We start from the raw sequence: 15,681 nt of genomic DNA on the forward strand, positions 1-15,681 counted from the left end.
ATCAAGAGATTTAAAATTTTCCCATACTCTATAAATTTTGTGACCAAATAAGTACATTTATTTTCATAGTTCTAGGATTAACTTAACTGCACACTAAATGAGCTCTTGATCAAATTTAGAAATTATAAAACGATTGTAAATAGTTTTTAAAATACTTACCCAATATAAAATTCTTTACTACAAAGTTTTATTCTAAATTTATCCCTTTAGCCCTTCTAATTTGTTTTAGAATTTTAAAAAGAAATACTGCATGCACTTCTGTTTCTTCCTTTAGCAGAATCTGGCCAAGACCAGAGGAAAGATAAGCAAAGGTCCTTAACATACATTTGAAAGAATGGAAGTACTTATTTCACTGCTCATGCTAGGATTTCATTCCTCTGCATGCAATTACATAACTCATTAAGAATTGGGCTACAGAGAACTTTGATTTTCCATGGCAATATGGTATGGCATTAAGTGCACTGGACTGTAGATTGATGGCCCTATATTTCCCACATTGCTTTTCATTAAGTCAGCTTCTCTGCTCTCGTTCCCACCCCTCCCACCCCTCAAGCATATACTGAGAAGGATGAATTGGATGACTTTCCTGTTTTTTGCTTTCTTTTATATTTTAGAATCTTTGCAACACAATCCACAACTGACCCACTCTCATGTTCCCTACTCTGTCCTCAAGTATTTTGCTCTTCCCTCAAGGTCCACTCTTGAACACACCCATACTCACTGACTACAGATGACAGAGATGGACATGAATAGTACATCACAAACCACAGTCAAAACAAAACAGAACAAAACAAAATGCAAGAACACTGTCTACTATGAGCCCTGAAATGATGAACCTTTTTTTGAGAGCTTTCTGGAAAGTTCCTGTTGGAAGCTATTTTACCCCTACTTCTACCATCCATAGATAGATGGCGATGCTTGCCCATATGCCAACCATGTGAGGAAATAATTGCTTTTGCTCAGAAGGAATAGATTTCCTATTACCTTGATGACCTTGCATCTTTTCCTACAAATATCTGCTCTATTCTTTATTTGAGGAGTTAATCTTTTAATGACTATATTCCATCATGAAGCATTAGAAGTGAAAATACTTTTATTAATGCTTTTGTTTTTGAGTTTTCCTTTCATGCTGCACACTTAATGTCCAAGGTCTTGCTTTTACTGCTTCTGAAAAAGGTGTGTTCTTCCTTCTTTCAAAGACTACTTCCTGCACTTGTATCTGCCAACTTCTGGAAGATTGTTCTTTTTTTTTTTCTGACCAAGCACTTGTTGCTTTAATTTTTTTTTCATTGTAGTTTTCCTATCTGTCTAAAATCCTCATTGCCTTTCTTTTGTTTTTATTACTCTCATGGTCCTTTCCTTCAGTTCACCATTTTTATTACCAAAAATCTTATAAGAACCATGTTTGAGTCCTTTGCTTTAATCTAGAGGCATTCAGAAATTCCACAACCAGTTGTAGCCTGACTACTGCCTGAACAATCTAAGGAAAGCACTAAAAAGTGGACTAAAAAGTGTTGGGTTATTGAACAAAGTAACTTTCTTTCAGGTTGTCTTACCTGCTGTTGGCCAAATTCTGAAACTTTTCTCTTTTGACTTCTTTACATTATATTTTCCTGGTTTTACCACCTCCCTGCTATATCCATTTCTATCTCATCTTTATTCTTCTTTAACTTTAGTTGTTCCTCAAGGATCTGATCTTGCTATCTTTTTTTTCCTTTTTCCTAATTTTTATCAAATTTCAGGCTTATTCTATTGAGATTCACTCTTTGCTGTATATGGCTGGTCCTCAAATCTGTATTTATAGTTCAGTCTTCTTTACTAAATGAATCTCTCCTTTTCTCCCTTCAAATTTATTATCTAACTGGTCCACAACTACATCACCAGGAAATTTCAGCGTTTTCCTGGTACCTCAACATCATTATGTGCAAAATGGAACTTGTCACCTAAATGATTAGATCTGCCTACCTCATGTGGCCCTTTTTTGAATTAATGATAGGAACTGCTATAGGAGTCACCCAGGATTGAGTTGATTTTTCTCTCAGCCTGTTCTTGGCTCTGCTGACCAGTTGCTAAGTTGTGTGAAGCTTACCTCCCTATGAGCTCTCATACTTACCCAGTTCTAAAGATGTAATTCAATTTTGAGTCTTCTGTCTTACATTTCTCTTGCCTTCAGACTGTTCCATGCTGCTGCCAGATTAACTTTCCTGAAGCTCAGGTCTGATACTGGTCAAAATTCTCTGCTCATAATTCCCTGGTCAAAAAAACTCTTCAGTGATATGTCCACTTATGGCTCTTAGAGGGGTCTTCTTTCAGAATCACAAGCCTCTTTCTTAAGTAATTGACGTATTTATTTTCCTCCAAACCATGTGGACTTTGAATATTTTTATTTTGTGAAATATAGCACAACAAAACTGTATAAAAGTCATATATATATATATATGTTTTAACAAATATTTGTAAAGTGAACACCTTGCAAACTGTCCCCCCAGGTCAACATATAGACATTACTGACATATAGGGAGCACCCTTTGTCTGTCTTCCCATTTATCTTGCTCTCAACCCCAAATGCCTTTTCTTTCTTTAGAGAAAATCACTATCCTGACATGTATAGAAGTAGTTTCTTTGTTTTTCTTTATAATCTTACCACTTGAGTATATATCCATAAATAATATGGTTTGCATTTCCCTGGTCTTGGCCTTTATGTAGATGGAATCATTACTGCATGTGTTTTTTTTTTTCTACTGGACTTATTAAAAAATTAGTCATGCTGTTATTTGTAGTTCATTCTCATTCTTCTTAAGACCACAGCCAATCCATTCTAATGCAGATGGATTATTGAATTGTTTTCAGTTTTTAGTACTGATGAACACTGCTTCTGTGAATTTTTTTTGTATGTGTATTTTGCCACGTGAATCTCAAAGGCAAAGATTTGAGAGTAGAATTTCAGAGTCATAAGGTAAACATATCTTTGGCTTGATTAGATAATACAACACATTTTTAAATAATCTGCATGAATTTTCACCATTCACATCAGTTTCTAATGCTCCAGATTTTCATAGTTTCATAATATTATGAAACATTTACAGTTTTGCTCATTTGATGGATGAGTAGTGAGTGGTATTTCATCATGGTTTTAAGATGTATTTTCCTGTCAGATAATGAACATTTTAAAATACAGCACTGGTCATTAGTGAAGTGTTTGAGTCTTTTCACTAATTTTGCCTCTGGAATATTTACATTTTCCTTGTGTTTTGTAGGATTTTTAAAAATCTGGACATTAGTTTATGTCAGCTATATTTGTTACAAATATCTCTTCCCACTGAGGGTTGACTTTTTGCTCTATGTTATCTTTTATAAGTAAAAGTTCTTAATTTTTAATTTAATTTATTAGTTGCTTTCATCATATGTGCTTTTTGTGTTTGTTAGGAAATCCTCCCTTAGTCCACTGTCAAGAAGAAGCTGTCTTCGTTCCTAAAATACATTGGGTTTTACTTTCGTATATGTTATGAAAGAAGCATCTAATTTCATTTTTTTAAATTGTCCCCATACTACTTATGGGAAGGTCCTTTTCACCCCCACCACTCTGCAGTGCCATCTCTGTCATAAATCCAGTGTCACACAAGTTAGGTTTTGAGAGTGGGAATTGTCTTTTCTGTTCTAGTCATCTATTTCTTTGTCCCTATGCCACGTTCTTGATTATTGCAGCTTTACAATACTATATGTCTTGATGTCTAATAGAATAAGCTTTCCTCTTCATTTCTTCTCATCAAGAGTGCTATTATGGGATGAGTTATGTCCTCTCCAAAAAGATATTGAAGTTCTCAGTACCTCACAGTGTAACTTGGAAGTAAGGCCTTTGCAGGTGTAATTGATGAAGGCATACTGGTGTAGGGTGGGCACCCAATCTACTATGAATGATGTCCTTATATATTGAGGATCCTGTGAAGACAGAGACATGGGGAAAATGTATGTGAAGATGAAGGCAGAGATTGGAGTTAGGCAGCTACAAGCCAAGGAAAGCCAAAGATTTCTAGGCAATCACCAGAAGCTAGGAAGAAGTAAGGAAGGACTCGTTGCAGACTTCAGAGGAAGCATCAACCTGGTAATCTCTTGATATTAGACTTACCAGAGCTCATGTGTGAGACAAATGCAAGAAGGTTTGGAGGAAAAATGATTGGGTGATAGCCTTAATCTAATCAGTGGATTGATCTCTGATGGGATTACTGAGTTGCGACTTAAGGTAAGTGGGGTATGGCTGGAGGAAGTGGCTCATTGGAGATGTAGCTGTGGGGTATATATTTTGTATCTGGAGAGTGGAATCTCTCTCTGCTTTTTGATCTCCATGCAAGCTGCTTCCCTCCACCATACTCTTCCACCATGATGTTCTGCCTCACCTCCAGCCCTAAGGAATGGAGCCAGCCTTCTATGGACTAAGACCTCTGAAACCTCGAGCCCTCAAATAAACATTTGTTCTGGTTGGGTCCTTAAGTCACAGCAGTGAAAGAGCTGACTGAAACAGTAATAAACTTGGGTCGTTTTAAGCCAGTACTACCCAGTTTGTGACACTTTGTCACAGCATGCCTGGGAAACTAATACAAGCGCCATGACTGTTTTTTTTTTTTCTTTCCAATTTCTATATACATTTTAGAAGTGGTTTGTCAAGTTCCATAAACACTTGTGATTTTGCTAAAATCATATGAATCTGTAAATAAACTTAGGTAGACATACCATCTTATAAATATGGAATGTTCTAATCCTTGAATGCAGTATTCCTCTATATTAGGTTTTCTTTAATGTCTTTACATGAAGTTTTAATAATTTTCTTTATAAAGACCTTGAACACCTCTTATTAGATCTATTCCTAAGAAGTTTATAATTTTTCACTATTGTAAGTACTATTTTTTTTTATAAAATTAAAACTTCTAACTATTTATTACTGGCATTGTTGTATTTTGATTTAATATAAAGTAACTATGCTAAACTTTCTTATTCTTCATTCTGACAGTTTATAGATTTGGATTTTGTATTTAGTCATCATTATCTGTAAATGATGATAGATTATTTTTCCTCTAATTTTCTTTTCTTCTGGCTAAGCCCTCCAGTATACCGTGACAAGAAACAGTGATAATATATTTCCTTGTCTTATTCCTGATCTCAAGTAGAAAACTTTCAGTAATTAAGCATGATATATTTTGTGTGTTTTTAAAATATCTTTGCTGTAGTTTGGGTATGAAATGCCCTCAAAGATCTATGAATTGAAAGCTGGGTCCCCAGTGTTATACTATTCGTGGAAACTTTGGGGAGTTGGGACCTTGTGGCCGCGGGGGTGGGGGGGTCCTTAAGTCATTGGGGGCATGCCTGCAAAGCTGATGAGGTATCTCCTATGTGCTTCTGCAATAATGTGCTATCTTGTCATAGACCCAAAGGAATGTTGGCTCTCAATCTTGACCTGGAACCTCAGAAACTGTTAGCCATAAATATTTTCTTCTTATTAGTTAATTATTTAATTATCTCAGTTATTTTATTATAGTAACAGGAAGCTGACTAATATAATCCTTATCAGGTTAATGATGGCTTCTTTAAAACATAATCGGATGCTAAATTTTATTGTGTTTTTATCTGTATCGAGATGATCATATAATTTTCTCCTTAAATCTGTTAAAATGGTAAATTATATTAATTTTTGAACACTAAAACAACCATGAATTTCTAGTATAAATTCAAATTGATCATGATCACTATGAAGCATTCTTATTTCTAATACTTTCCCCTTAAAGTTGACTTTGTATAATCTGAATATACGTTCATTAGTTTTATTTTGGGTATTATTTTCATAGGATATGATTTTTGCATTCTTTTACTTTGAACTTTTCAGTATCTTTAAAATCTAACTTGATTGTTTCTAAGCTTGGTACAGTGGAACATGCCTGTAATCCCAGCAGCTTGGACAGCCTTAGCAATTTAGCAAGACTCTGTCTTTAATTAAAATATAAAAAGGGCTAAGGATGTGGCTCAAAGGTTAAACACTCCTGGGTTCAGTTCCTGATTGCAAAAAAAAAAAAAAAAAAAATTTCTTTCTAAATCTAGAACATTTTGTCTATTTACATTGAATAACTATTGATATAATTATATTATTTATTTATTTAATTTATTTTTTCCTCTCATTTGCTTTTTTCCATGTTGCTTGACTATATTATTAAAAATAATTAGCTTGATAGTCACATACTTTAGTTTTATTCTTTTAGCAATTGCCTATACATTACAACATGCATAATATACTTATCAAAGCCTAAAGTTAATGAAAACTTTACCTTTCTTCCAGATAATACAATTAATGTAGTATTTCACTTCCCTTATAACCAATTTTATTTTCTTCTCCATTTTGACTTTTTGGGTTATTTGAACACCATTACTCCATTGAATCACTGAAATGGAGAGGCAATCTAAGAAGACATGATAAATTTCATATTGTTAGATGCAATTCTTATTTGGCAGTTTTAACAGGAAATTTCAAATTTACTTTCATGTGTCTTTCAGTGAGTTTTGGAGCCGCTAAGGAACATTTCAATGATGGGGAGAATAGTGGTATTTTGGACTAAACAGAGGAGAGTAAAGGGAGGGGAGGGGGTATGGGGGTAGGAATGATAGTAGAATGAATCAGACATTATTACCCCATATGCATAAATTATTACATGATCTGTATAACTCTACATCATGTACAGCCGGATGAATGAGAAATTATACTCCATTTATGTATGATGTATCAAAATGCATTCTACTGTCATGTATAACTAATTAAAACAAATAAAAAAAAGAATGTAAGTTTCTGGCTGCCTTTTCTTGTTGATCCACTGCTTTGTGTTTCTCTTAGCATTGTATTTTGATATGGGATAAGTTCCCAAAGGGCAGGGACCTGTTCAGGGCAGTATCCTTTGTGTAAAACAATGTCTGATACATTGTTGCTAAACAAATTTTGTTAAGTGAATGGGCAGTTAACGTTGTCATCCTGAGATGTGTTTTTGTAAGATGGCTACATTTCTTTTTCAAATTTTCACCTTTTATACTTTATCTTTCATTACTTTGTGCTTATTTGAAGGTGGAGAGTGGCTCAAAACATGAATTAACAACATCATCTTGATCTGGAGTTGTGGTTGAATAGATACATATATATTCATAGCTATTTGTCTAATAAGAATTTATAGTCTATACTGTAATTATCTGCACTCAATACATCTCACACAGCATTTAAAGTTTTAAGAATTTGAGCTCTACAAACTCAGACTAATTTCCTAAGTACATCTTGATTTAATTTTTCTCCATGCTCTAATGGTGGGTAGCATTAAAATTTTTATATTATATTTATCTTAATTGAAATCTGCCCAAAATAGTCATCAAAGATAGCTTGTCTAATTAGACTTTTTTCATATAACTGTAATTGTGAAAGTGGGAAGAAGATTCTGCAGAATATAACTTGTACAGAGATTTAATTCGAAATAGGTCACTAAGCAGGACATGTTTTTTTTTGGCATATGTATTAGTTTTCTTTTGCTGCTATAACAAATTATTACCAATATAGCATCTTAAAATAATATTCATTTGTTATCTTAAAGATCCATAGAACAGAAGTTCGTCACATCATGCTGGATTCTCTGCTTTGGATATCACAAAGCCAAAATCAAGGTGTTGGTAGGGCTGCATTTGTTTTTGGAAGACATATCTGAACTGTATCAATCATGATTTTCATTTTCTGTACTTCTGATGCATTCACCTTGCTGGCCTAGGCCTAACTGATTCCTAGAGATAGTGACACATGTTTGAGTGTGCCAGATTAACAAACCCAGAGGCAACATTCCAACTACTTCCTTTGTTAAAGTCTCACATTCTGGGTTACTATCCACTTTCACTATCCAGAGCCAGGTACCAAGCAACTCAGGGACAACTCCTAAGCTCTAGAACCCAGTGAAATCATTTGAACTAGCCAATTCTAAACCTATGTGATTGCTTCACCTATTTCTTCCCTTGGGAACCATAATAAAGGCTCCTGTCTCCTGACCAACACTCATGCTCTGTGTGGTATGGTATGGCCCATCCTTTTGGCAACTGTGAGAGACAAAATGTATTTTTAGTGGCAAGCATCTCCTCATTTGTTGGCCTCACCATACCTGAATAATAATGCAGTCTACATTTTATTATTTTTTATTTATATATTTTTAAATTTTATTTTTTAAACACGTAAGATAAGACATAACAAAATAAGAATGCTATTTGTCATGAGATGATGCATCAAGCCTCGATTAACCTTGGTGGGGTGTCTCAGAGAACTGATAAATGATAGTGTTGCCATTCCCTGAGAATGTCTGACCCACAGAGGAAGCAGGGCTAACTCAGAAAATCAGTTGTGTGGCTGAAGTTTTGGTAACCCAGAGTGCTTCAGATTTTATTCAGCATTGCCTCTAATCCCTCAATCCATTTTCAGAGTGCTTTAGAGCAGTGCTTCTGAAACTTTAATGTGTATATTAATTACCTTCTATGTGGGTTCAAATGCAGGTTCCGTAAAATCTGCATTTCAAAACACAAGATTATTCAGGTTGTTGGCAGAGTCCAGTTCCACCCCATGCTCTGACCCTTCAATTTTCAAGCTGGCCATGGCTTTCAGTCCCTTTCACTTCCTCTTCCAATGCCTCTCTCTGATGTCCCCTTCTACTTTTAAGGGGAAATGTGATTACTTGGGATCCACTTTGATAATCCCGAGTAATCTTCCTATGCTAAGGTCAATTGATTAGAAATCTTAATTAGATCTGCAGCATTCTTTTATTATGTCATTGAACATAAGTACAGAAGTAATATCAGGAATGAAGACCATGGAAGCCAAATTCTGCCTACCACAGCATTTTAGAAGTTAAATAAGAAATGTCAGTTTCAAAATTTGCTTTGGGAAGACATCATGAGATGCTGGAGTATTTTATCTCTTTACGTTAATGACTGCAATCTTTGAGTTTATCTGTTAAGAATTTCTGTGACTAAAATAGGATTTAGAATAGCAACTGAGAGAATTATTCTGTAAGAAATGGGCCAGTTAAGTATGAGCCTAATTTTGCTCCTGTTATGCATAGGCTAAGATATTAAGCTAGCTTGATACTTAGACTGTGTTCTCTTCTGTTAGAAATTCCTTGTATTTCTCTGAGGGGAAACCTTAGGTGTCCCTTCATGTGCATTTAACTTTGCAGAATTCCTTAACACTTATAACATTTTTCTATCATAGTACCTTTATATTGACTTTGTCTACTTTCTTATATGCTCATTAGGGAACATATTCTGAGACATAGTTATAGGCTGATAGTTTAAAAGTTCTGACTAAGATTACTTAGCACATGAACACAATTAAATATACTTCTGCAATTAATATAGGACCAAATAATGCAAATGTAAGGCAACTCAAAGATCATTTTCTCCCATTACTTGGGAGTCTTTTGAGATGTTTGCAAATGTGTTCTTTTACCCCTGTGAGAACTTATCTCTCATTGCTTTTGTCCTGTTCCTCTTTTCTCCTTCCTTCTTTGTCATTTTTTTCCTTTTCTTATATCTGCTGCTTTCCTTTATCCTCTGTATGTTCCTTCTATTCCTCTGTGTGCATGTCCTAATCCTGTTTTATGGATTTCATCATCGTGTGATTTCATCACTTACTTTGTTTACTGTTTTTTTTTTTTTTAACTTCCTTGGATTGCTGTTTTATTTTTCATTTTCTTTGTGTTTTTCTAACAAGCATTTTTGCCTTATATCATCTGTCCTTCAAGCATAGAGCTTCCCTCCCAAAGAAACCTGTATAATCAAAATTTTTTTGGGGTGGGGGGGGTAAATGAATCTATGGTAGCTGTTGAAGTCTATTGCTAGTTGAGGCAAGAGAAGCAATATTAATGATCATGATTAGCAGTGTGAACTTGGATTTAGATATAGGGTATTCCTCACCTAATCCCATTTATTCAAGTTTTATCTTTAATTTTATAACTTCATAATATTACAGATTAGAATAACATGGTGAGGACAGATAACCACCCAAAGGTTAAGCGTTTTTTTTTTTTTTTTTTTTTTTTATTTCTTGCCAAAACAGGAGGGCATGGCAGCCTCATGAGTTGGCTCAAGTTCAGAGACATGCTTCTCATGTTTTTCATGCCTTTATAAAAGAAGTTCAGAGTTGCTCCAGCCCTAACATCTCAAACGCCAAGAGTTCTGAATTTATCCCTGTAGGGTACACTGTGGTTAGTACACTATGTGCTTAATGAGTCTCTGTTTGTGGATAAAGCTTGACTCTGAGCTCCTTCAAATCTGAACTGTCATTATTTTCCCGGTGTAAGTTAGATTTACCAGAGCATGAGCTTGGTATCCTGTTTAGTTGCTTGCTGCCCTAACTCGTGGAAGATAGGTGGGGTTTTCATTTGGCTGTGGTAGTTTCAACAAAATTGGACTTGGCGTTTACAAATTCCTTTTGCTTTTAAGAAGTCAGGTCTGGCCTTTGAAAACCTTTAGGATCTTTTGCAAGGCTTTTAAGAAAAATATTTTGTGAGAATCAAGTCCAGTTTTTTGTTTTATTTTTAAAACTGCCACTATCTTGGGGAAACTGGGCAAAGGGATCAATTCCTCATGCTGTCAGGATTTAAACAGTACTGTTCAGGATGCAAATGGGAAACAGTTTGCCTGTTTGGATCCTTCCGATATTTTTTCTTCTGCTACAAATATTACTAAACAAAACAAAAAACAAAAACAACCACACTGAGACATTGGTTCCCTATTTAATCAGATGTTTCAGGTCATGTGTCTTGTCTCTTGGTTATTCAGAATGTCATCTCTTTCCTTTGCTACAAAAATAAATTTCTCTTGCTGTGTACTCATGATAATCATGTGGGACAAATGACAGAATACATGGACGTTCCCATAATTGTGGTGTTTGAGAGATACTTTCCCCATCTGTGTTAGTCTAAAAATCAGGATCATAAACTTGTTGTAGGGTTTATCTTCACATTTTCCCTCTTTTATACTCTAAAACTTACAGTACATTGATGCACTAAAGATTATACATGTTATATGTCTTCCACAATATAAAAAGAAGTAAAAGAGAAAATGTAATGGTAATAATTTAAGGTAAAGATAAAGTAGAATTTCTTGAATGCTGAGATCGGTAAGTAGATTTAGCATTGTTCAGGAATCCACTATATATTAAAACATTATGTATATCGTCTTATTTAATTCTGCTAACTACCACATGATGGAGGTGTTGTCCTTATCATTGACAGATAAAATGGGGACTAGGAGAATCAGGAGTACTTAAGGTCACTGAGAGAGGACACCAGGTGTGTCTTTCTCCAAAGCTTATGCTCTTTGCAGCACAATGGCTAGAAAGGCATTTGAAGTGTTTTTCCTCCTGAAAGTCTTTAAATTCTTATTTGCAGTTGTTCAGAATCATTTAATGAAAGCCTGGAGGTAAATATAATGAAAAGAGGGCTGGTGTTCTTGCTCAGTGGTAGAGTGCTTGCCTAGCATGCATGTGTAAGGTACTGGGTTTCATCATCAGCACCACATTAAAATAAATAAGTAAATAAATAAACAAATAAAATAAAGTCACAAAAAATAATGGAAAGATGGCTGGGGTTATGGCTCAAGTGGTACAGTGCTTTCCACGCATGCTTGAGGCACTGGATTCCATCCCCCCAGTACCACCTTAAAAAGAATGAAATAAACAAAATAAAGGTATTGTGTCCATCTACAATTAAAAATATTAAGAAAAATAATGGAAAGAGAACTTGTCCAGGCTTGATGAGACCTGGAGTCTAGAGCTGGACCTGATTTTCATGGTAGAAGTAAGAGAATCAGCTGCTTAGCTTACTTTGCCAGGACCTTGTCAGTAACAAAGTAGTATTTCCAGGCAAGATGCTATATTGAATAAGGAAATGTTAGCTCTTTTTTGGGGGGTGGTGGTGGTGGTGGTGGTGGTGGTGGTGGTTAATAGAACATAGTTTAGGTTTTCCCATTACTCATTCTACTAGTTTCCTTGCCTCTTGGGGAGGAGTGATTTCTAATTAAACCCCAAATTCATGAATCAACAAGACACAGATAGTCATTATAACTGGTATCCAGTGCTTTGTCACTAAGTTATTAGAACAAAGAAAGAATATAAATGGCTCCTGTATGTGGAAGAAAACAATAGTCATAACTTTTGGATTCAACTCAGAATTGTAGGTGGTGTTGCTCAGCAGGCCCTCATGAAATGATCTGCCACAGTCTCATTTTTTTTTTTTACACATTTTGTCTATATATCAAAATACTATACATATTGTGCCATAAATATGTACAATTTTTATTAGTTGAAATTTAAAATTTAACAAAAAATCTATGAATCCCTACTTCATGGGTAAAGCAACAGAAGCAGAGTGGTCTTATGATTTGCCCCCCTCATAGAAGGGTGCAGAGTGGAACCACCTTCCAGTTCAGTGTTCTTCCTATCTTTGAACACATCTCTTTCCTGTGGAACCACAGCTTGGGAATGACCTCTCCCTTACTTTATTTTAGGCCCTAAAATACCTGCATTGCATGTGCTGGCCTTAGATCACTGCATCTGGAACATTTGGGTAAGTTCTCTGGTTCCGGAAGCAGGTAGCAATGAATATAGCAAAACTTAAAAAAAAACCCAAAAAACAAAAACAACAACAATAAAACACACAACTTCCTTTAGCTGTCTGTTTTCTTTTTTTAAATTTAAATTTATTTTTAACTAATCAAACCATAAGAATTATATATATGTATATATATATATATATATATATATATATATATATATATGGTATTATGTGGTATTTTGATACACATATACATTGTGTAATGCTTAAATTAGGGTAAACATATCTTTCTCCTTAAACATTTGTCATTTCTTTATGGTGCAAACTTGAGCATTTTGAAATATACCATACATTATTGTTATCTGTAGTTATCCTACTATACAAAGCATACCAGAACTTACTGTTATCTAAATGTAACTTAGTATCTGTTGATCAATCTTTCCCGACCCCTTCCTCACTCTGTTTTCACCAACATCTGGTAACCATCATTCTATTCTCAGCTTCTCTAAGATCAACATTTTTTAAGTTACAGATATGAACGAGATCTTGCAGTACTTATCTTTCTGTTCCTGATTTATTTTACTTAACATAATTTTATGCCGTTCCATCCATGTTGTCATGAATGGCGGGATTTCATTCTATTTTATGGCGGAATAGTATTTCAGATATATATGTATCACATTTCTTTATTCATTCATCTGTTGATGGACACTTAGATTGTTTCCACTTTTTTGGTTAATGTGAATAATGTTGCAGTACAAATGGGGTGTAGCTGTCTCTTTGACATACTAATTTCATTTCCTCTGGATATGTACCCAGTAGTGGGATTGCTAGGTCATATGGTCATTCTATTTTTTTTTTTTTTGAGGAAGTTCTATACTGTTTTCCATAATGTCTGTGTTAATTTACATTCCCACCAACAGTATGTAAGAGTCCCTTCTCCATATCCTTGCCAGCACTTTTTATCTTTTGTTTTTTTGACAATAGCCATTCTTACTGGGGTGAAGTGATATCTCATTGTGGTTTTGATCTGATGATGATTAGTGATGATGAGTGTTTAAAAATATACCTGTTGGTTTTTTGTATGTCTTCTTTTGAGAAATTTAGATCTATTGCCCATTTTAAAATCTAGTTTTTTTTTTTTTTTTTTTTTTTTGCTATTGAGTTTGGAATTCCTTATATATTCTGATATTAACCCCTTCTTAGCTACGTAGCCTGAAAAATTTCTCTCCCATTCTCGAAGTTGTTTTTTCATTACAATGATTACATCCTTTGCTGAGCAGAAGTTTTTTGGTTTTTGTTTTTTGTTTAATGCAACTGCATTTGTCTGTTTTTGCTTTTGTTTCCTGTACTTTGGATCTCATCCAAAAAAATCCTTGCCTATTACAACATCCTGAAGTGTTTTGCCTATGTTTCTTCTAACAGTTTCAAGTTTCACATTTAAGTTTTAAAACCATTTTTAGTTAATTCTTGTAACTGGTGAGAGGTCGGAAATCTAGTTTCTTTCTTTCTTTCTTTTTTTTTTTTTTTTTGCATGTGGATATCCAATCTTCCCAGCATCATTTATTGAAAAAGACTGTCTTTTCTCCACTTTGTGTTTTTAGCACCTTTATTGAAAACCAGTTATCTGTTTCATTTCTTTGGTACTGGGGTGTTTTAGTCAGCTTTTTCACTATAGTGATCAAAAAATATGACAAGAGCTATTTTAGAGGAGGAAAAATTTATTTGGGGACTCACGGGTTCAGAGGTTAAAGTCTATACTCCCTTGCTCTGTGCCTGAGGTGTGCTGAAACTTCATGGAGTAAAGGTGGGTCAGTGGCTAGCAATTTAGGACATTGTTCCAGGAGGCAAAGAGAACATTCAGCTCTCCAGGGGCAATACATATACCCACAAATCAGGGACTTACTTCCTCCAGCCATACCCTACCTGCCTATAGTTACCACCTAATTAATCCCTATCAGAGGATAATACACTGATTAGGTTAAAGCTCCAAACATTTTACCTTTAAACTTTCTTGCATTGTTTCCCATGTGAGCTTTTGAGGGGCACTTGATATCTAAACCTAACATGAGGATTGCCCCTGGGGCACTTTACCAGCAAACTATATCCTCAATCCTTTTTACTTTTTATTTTGAGACAAGGTCGTACTAAATTGCTTAGGGCCTTGCTAAATTGCCGAGGCTGGCCTTGAACTTGCATTCCTTCTGCTTCAGGCTCCTGAGTAACTAGAATTATAGGAATGTGCCACCATACCCAGCACATGTGGGTTTACCTTTAGGCTTTTTATTCTGTTTTGTTGGTCCCTGTGTCTAATTTTATGCCAATATCATGGTGTTCACCCCCTATAACTTTATAGTATATTTTGAAGTCGGGTAGTATTATGCCTCCTGCTTTTCTCTTTTTGCTCAAGATTGTTTTGGTTTATTTGAGTTTTTTTGTGGTTCCATACATTTTTTTTTTCTAGTTCTCTTAAGGAATGTCTTAGCATTTTGATAGAATTGCATTGAATTTGTAGATTGGGCAGTATAGACATCTTAACAGCATTTATTCTTTTAATCTATGAACATGGGATGTCTTTTCATTTTTTTGATGTGTTCTCTTTCATTTATTTTATCAATGTTTTCTTTTTTTTTTTTTTTTTTTAGAGAGAATTTTTTTAATATTTATTTTTTTTAGTTCTTGGTGGACACAACATCTTTGTTTGTATGTGGTGCTGAGGGCCGCACGCATGCCAGGCAGGCGCACTACCGCTTGAGCCACACCCCCAGCCCCTCAATGTTTTCATTATAGAGATTTTTCACTTCTTTGTTTAAATTTATTCCTAGGTATTTTGTGTTTTGCAGCTAAAGGGATTGCTTTCTTATTGCCTTTATGCCGCAGTCTGGCTGGGCACAAAACACGAGCCACTGAAGCAGGAACAAACTTTATTTCTGAACTCCACCAAAACACTTCACACACGCTTCCCGGGGAATTCTCCTGAATGCCACACTGATCGTCCAGGAACCAGCCACCGGAAATATCTCCTCCGGAAATCCCTTCTCCTGCACTTCCCCAACCAATGGGAACTCTCCGG

This window comes from Urocitellus parryii, chromosome 12, assembly GCF_045843805.1.
Source record: "Urocitellus parryii isolate mUroPar1 chromosome 12, mUroPar1.hap1, whole genome shotgun sequence".
Lineage (NCBI taxonomy): Eukaryota > Metazoa > Chordata > Mammalia > Rodentia > Sciuridae > Urocitellus > Urocitellus parryii.